This window comes from Propithecus coquereli, unplaced genomic scaffold (assembly GCF_000956105.1).
Source record: "Propithecus coquereli isolate 6110/MARCELLA unplaced genomic scaffold, Pcoq_1.0 Scaffold117, whole genome shotgun sequence".
NCBI classification, from domain to species: Eukaryota; Metazoa; Chordata; class Mammalia; order Primates; family Indriidae; genus Propithecus; species Propithecus coquereli.
In genome coordinates this window covers 573,122-579,071 of record NW_012135747.1, presented here as the reverse complement: position 1 = coordinate 579,071, position 5,950 = coordinate 573,122, and the positions used below count along the sequence as shown (strand labels likewise).

The window sequence follows — 5,950 nt, the reverse complement described above, 5'->3', positions numbered from 1 at the left end:
GTCAGAGGTTCCCTGAGCTAGAGGCCACTGCTGAACTCAAGATAACCAAAGAACTTACAATCATGTTGACTGTTTTCAACGTATTTTAAATTTATACAATACTATCTCATATTATCTCAGCGTTAAATCTTTGTGTTAAATGTTCAGTACTAAACATATATAATTTAACCAGATGTGCATATTAAGTGGCATATTTGTCCCCTATCCATCCTGAAAAGTTTGGACTTGGTGGAAACTGCATTTGCTGGGTATCTGGAAATGTACTGGAAGCTCTACCACTGACTATCTACGTGGCTTTGGCTGAGTCACCTGACCCACACATGTACCAGACTTCTTCCTATACCATAACGGGTTTAGACTAGGAGAACACTGTGATCCCTTCTGTTCTAAGAACCAGAGTATTATGAAGCTGACCTCCCCCTTGATTTTCTGAGTTGTGACAGCATCATTTGTTTGAAGAAAACCAACCAGGATGAAATGAGAGAATATTGACTAGTCACTTTCCTAGACTCAGCTTTTTTCAGGATAGCACATAACAAAATGCTAGGATAAAACAAATTACGTAAAAGTCACATAAAAATGACCATGTATACCACTTTTATTGGGAAATTACATGGAGAATGTGAATCTAATATCTACTGATGAATTATTCAACTCTATTTCAGTCACCCTGGCTGACTGGGTGACAGAGGAGGGGTGTTGTTCAAGTATTCACAGAAGGCTCCTGAACTCTGTTGAATGTTGGCCTGAAGGTTGTTTCTGGTGAAGAATGGGCACCAGAATGTGTAAGAAGGGAGATAGGTACTTCCTCTAGGAATGGGAAAAAACACCATTATGGGATGCCCCAGGTGATCATTTGAAACCCTTTAAATACATGCTTGGGAAATGAGGAATTCATCCTGACTGGGTTTCTGACCTGGAAAGTACCTTCCGAGACAAAGAACCGTGAGGTCATCCCCAGAGAGCATAAAGGGCTTAGGAAGAAGAGTGAAGGACATCCCAACACACTGAAACTGTTGAGTCCAGAAGAGTTTGAAAAGCCACGTGATATTTACACAGAGAGAGCTTTATTTATACCTTATGATATACGCATGATTTGGGGGAAGTCAGAGAGAATGGTGGCTAATTTCTAAGCAAACACATTGTTTAAAATGTACATCATGTTCTAAACCTAAAGCGCTATCTATAAATGCGGCTATAGTCATGATTAACTGGTATAGATCCAGAGGGCAGGGGGCATTTGGGTTCTTCCCACTCAGGCAATCCGAGGTTTTCAGTCACCCCAAGGTCCCCATTGTCTAAACAGCTACAAGTTTATAGCAGCAAATACACACAATATTACCAAACATAACAGCTTTGGAAAACATCCATTTGGCCCATGCTGGAGAATTATGCTTTCGTGGGTTTCTCTTTTTCGAAGAGATCAAAATGTTGCCCTTCACAATCTTTTGACTCATCAAGGAGAAATCAGAGGAAACCTGGATGGTCCATGGCAAGTTAGCATTTCCCACTGAAATAAACAAATTCCTTTGACTCCCCTCCAGCCATGGAGCCCTTGCCAACATCTCACAGTACAAAAGAGACTGGCTTCCAGCAGGAACGGAGCAACTGCTAATCCCCATTATGAGACCTGATATTGTCCACCACATCCCCCCAAAATTTATTTTCTAGAAACTAATAAATATTGGTCCTTAAGACAATAGCCTCGTGCTAATGTAAATACCCATTGGGATATTACAAATTAACACACTCCAAAGCAACCCAATTAAAAATTATGCCCATGCACACAGTCTCACCCACCAAAAGATACATCTGCTACTCCAAATATCATGCAACACTGGATTCTAAATTGGTCTTAATTTATAAAAAGCCGACAGGCGTGGATATAAATTCTTAGTTCCTGTGGCTGTGACCGCCCTATGCTATCTTCCCAGTGGTGGACACAAACGTTAATGTAGTTGTTATTATTTAAGGACACAAGAACATTGAAAGTGGCATTTTTCGCTTTCACCATCTAAGACTCTGCCCAGAACTGCCAGATGAACGCCCACGCCACCAAAGGTGGATCCGCTAACAGGAGACTCTGGATCATGACCATAGCGCCTCTGTGCCCAGCTCTGGGGAAAGCCTCATCTTAGCAAGTGGCCCTAGGCGCATCCAACAGACCCGCCAACTAAGCGGAGGCCGCGCGGTTTCATCTTTAATGCTCCTGAAGGACAATAGCTCATCAAGCCCCACCGAAAGCCCCGGACCCGTCGCGGAGCCTGGGCTGGCGGGGGATGAGGCTGAGCGACTCCTCCTAGAGGTGGTTATGTGGAGAAGGAGCAATCCCTTCTCCCTCCGCCTCCTCCCCCCGCTACTATCCGCGGCCCAGGGAACTGCCGCTTGCCGCCATTGACACGCACAGATAGAACCCAAAGAAAGGCAAAGAGTCCTGCCTGGCACCGGCGCCGCGCGGGCCGAACCTGCGCCGAGGAGGGGCGCGCGGAGGGGACCGGGCGCCCGGAGCAGGCGGCGCAGCACCAGGTGAGCCCGCCATGGCTATGGCATTATTGTTTAGCGGGCTCCGGGCTCTGGAAACAAAACGCGCCGCCGGGGCAGTGCAGGGGCCGGAGAGCACCTCCCCTGCCTCTTCCCGGAGCCCTTGCGGGCGCACCCCCGAGAGCCGACCCACCCCCTGCAAGAAAAAGAAATTAATAAATCAAGCCGCCCAACTTGCTTCCTCCAGAAATAAAGGGGGGCTTGGTAAAAGAGCGGTAAAATTCCTGCGGCCGGCGAGGGGTTGGGGGCATCTAGGGCAATGAGGGAGGGAGGAAGGAGGGATGCGGGGTCCAGCCGCGGGCCCCGGGCGAGGCTGGACCCGGAGGAAGCGGAGGGCTCCTGGAGATGCGGAGTTTGGGGCGCAGAAGAGGGAGGGGGAGGCGCCGGCCACCAGGGGGGACTGGGCGGGGGAGGGGGCCGAGGGAGCCGGGGCAGGGCCGCTCGGGGGCCTGCAAGGGTGCCCGGGTGGGCGCCGGCTACTCCGGGCTGACAATGGAGGGGCGCGGAGGGAAGAGACCGGGGTCCGGGGGCGGGCCGCGCCGGGGAAGGTCAGGCCGGGGACGCCGGGCGGCGGAGGGAGGGCCCGGCTGCCGCGCGGGCACCTGAGCGTCGCCGGCGGGCGTGCGCCCGGGACCGGCGCGGAGGAGGGCGCGGGGCCGGGCACTCCCCTCCGGTTCCCTTTCCGGGGCGCCCGGTGCCGACGCGCGCGCTGTGCTCTCGCTGGCAAATGGCGGACCCTCCGCGGCTCGCCCGGGCACTCCGGCTTCCCGCTTTGCGCGGGAAAATAATAATAATAATAATGAAAAAGAGAATAAAAGTAAAGTGGCTGCGGCGCAGGAAAGGGCTGTGCCGGGCGCCGGGCGCGGTGCGTGTCGCGCGCGGGGCGCGGCGAGTGGGGACCAGTCCTGCCTCCCCGGCTCCTAGCCCTCAATCCGCGCGCCCTAGCCCCGGCCTCGCCATCCTCCCAAATCGCCCCCGTGGGTGTCTTCCCCCGCCTTTCCTCCTGGGGGCGCCCTCAGCTCCTGCCCTCTTTGTTCCTCACAACAATGGCCCAAGGGGCATTGGTCCCCTGAGGGCCAAAGGAGCCACCTTCTCCAGGAGTTTCCCGTCGAGTGAAATGGGCCACCGTGGGCCTGATTTAGGCCTGGTTGTTGCCGGGGTTTTTTGCAACAGCCCCAGGATGGGTGAAGGACTGAAGAAATGGGCTGAGAAACCAAAGGGGAGTCCCTGAGTGTCTGAGGGGTTGCAATGGGAACCCCGGCTCAGCAGCCCTGTTTGTAAGGGCAGTTCCCGCGTTACAGCGGCGCTGGGGAACTGAGGTGTCAGTCCAGCCTCTGTCCTGCTCAGGGGAATTCAAAACAAGGACCCAGTTCTAAGTCCCACAGACCCCAGGACCCCCAAGGGGCGATCAGTACACCATGGAGAATTGTTTTCTCATTTGTGTTTGCTTTGAAATACAATTGTACCCTCACTGGGCTGCACAGTTGCTACTGAAATGGTTCGATAGGTGAGAGAAAAAGAAAACATTAAGAGCGAGAATGTGTCTTCATTTATGTTGTTTTGAAATACAGACTAAGCTACACATAATTCTCAGTTCGTTTTAAAACTCTTCTTATTTTCATACTAAAAGTTCAGAGCTCCAAGATTTGGAACCATGCTGGTGATTTTTAGAATTGCTTTAGCCCAAGATTATCATACAAATAAATATAGGCACTGCCCGGTGGAACCATTTATCTTGAATAGCATAATTCACATCTTTAAAACTCCCCTTTCCTGTATCCAGAGTTCCTTTTAAAATATGTCCAGTTTTCCTTTCCTCTGGTTTTTCCTACCGTGTCACAGTTCTACCTCACCTGGATCCATTCATAGCCAGACTTTATACATTACAAACGGTTTCCTCTATTTCAAAACTCTATGAAAGAATTTACCTCCTTGGATCCAGAATGTCCCAAAGATTCTGACCCTATTCCCTCTCCATTCCTTCCTCCGTCTTGTTCCCAGGGTTTTTGAGACGCCTGTGGTCTGCCGTTTCCCAGTGGGTGGGACACCCTGCTAGCTATTGTTTGAGACAACCTCATCTGTTTTCATTGCCTCCTGCCAGCAAAGCAGGAGGTGAATCCTGTCTTAGGCAACTTTAAATGAAAGATATCTTTATAACTTGTTCAGGGGGAGGGATGTGCAGAAATTCAACGAACTTTCTTAAGAATGTTTTTTATTCTTAAGAAATAACCTCAAAGTTAGATACAGTCTTGGTAGATGCTTTTGAAAAGTGTGTATTGCACAGAGATGAGCACAGAACTTGTGGTTAGAGATCATTCAACGAACAAGTACTGAGCACCAATCCTTAAACACCTCTGGATGGGGAAAGAAATGAAAGAAAATGTGAAGAGGTCATGGGCCCTTCTCTCATAGAGCTTACAGCCCCAAGCCTAGGAGATAAAATATAAATGCAGGTAAAACAAGGTAAAAAGTGATTTTGGCAAGCTAGTAGGAAAACAAGTACTTTAATATACTGCTGACAGGTGTGTACATTGATATAACCAATTTGGAGGGCAGTTTGGCACTATTAAATTAATAATGTGCACATTCTGTGACCGAGCATTCCATTTCTTGGTGTGTGACCTAAAAAAGTAGGCATACGATGTTCATTACTGAGTTTTAGTAGTTCTGAAATTGAAAACAACCTAACAGCCGTCAATAGCAAGTTGCTAAACAAATTCTAGTACATCTATCTCCTGGAATATTAGGCAGCAGTTAAAAAGAATGAAGCAAATCTATATATACTGAGACAGAACAAGATCACCAAAATATACCATTAATGAAAAAAGCAAATTGCAGAACAGTACATACTATATGGTACCATTGATGTAAAAACAAAATAAAACTATAAATTTCTATAAGAAAAATGCATACATAAATGGATAAATGGATAGAAAAGGTGTCAAAGAAGATACCCACTAAAAGAAACAAGAATTGGAGGAATTGTCAAGAAGGGCTTGAGTCATATCATTATTCATACCCATCTATAACCATTGTTATAATATTTGGAATTTTACAATTTGAATTAATTATATATTGGTTGGATAACTAAATACAACTAGTGATTTAAAGGTGATTAATAATGTATAATGAAAGTTGCAAATAAAATGCTTCAACAGTTTCTAAAGGGAGAAGAGAATTTAGACTGGAAGAGAGGGAATTGGGCTAGGCTTCCTAGACAATGTCGCAGGATTTGGATGGGGAAGGGGCAAAGGAACAAGGCAGGTGGGGGGAAGCTTGATGCAGACACTGCATGACTGTGTAAAGTGCCTTGCAAGGCTGAGGGTCCTGGCCTGCCTTGCTAAGGTTCAGGTTGAAGGGTGAACTAAAAGAATGCTCACAATTTCTTTCATTGCTATGATTCCGTGAA

The 5,950-nt window shown here is 48.0% G+C and overlaps 1 protein-coding gene across 1 annotated transcript in view; it reads left to right on the top strand.

Annotated features, from left to right (window-relative positions):
- The first annotated feature begins 2,127 nt into the window (after window positions 1-2,127).
- Window positions 2,128-5,950, top strand: part of LOC105822062 (core histone macro-H2A.2) — a 44,520-nt gene continuing 40,697 nt past the window's right edge. Inside the window, exon 1 of the mRNA XM_012658999.1 lies at window positions 2,128-2,526. The gene's annotated coding sequence lies outside the window, so the exon portion shown is untranslated. The remainder of the gene's footprint in view (window positions 2,527-5,950) is intronic.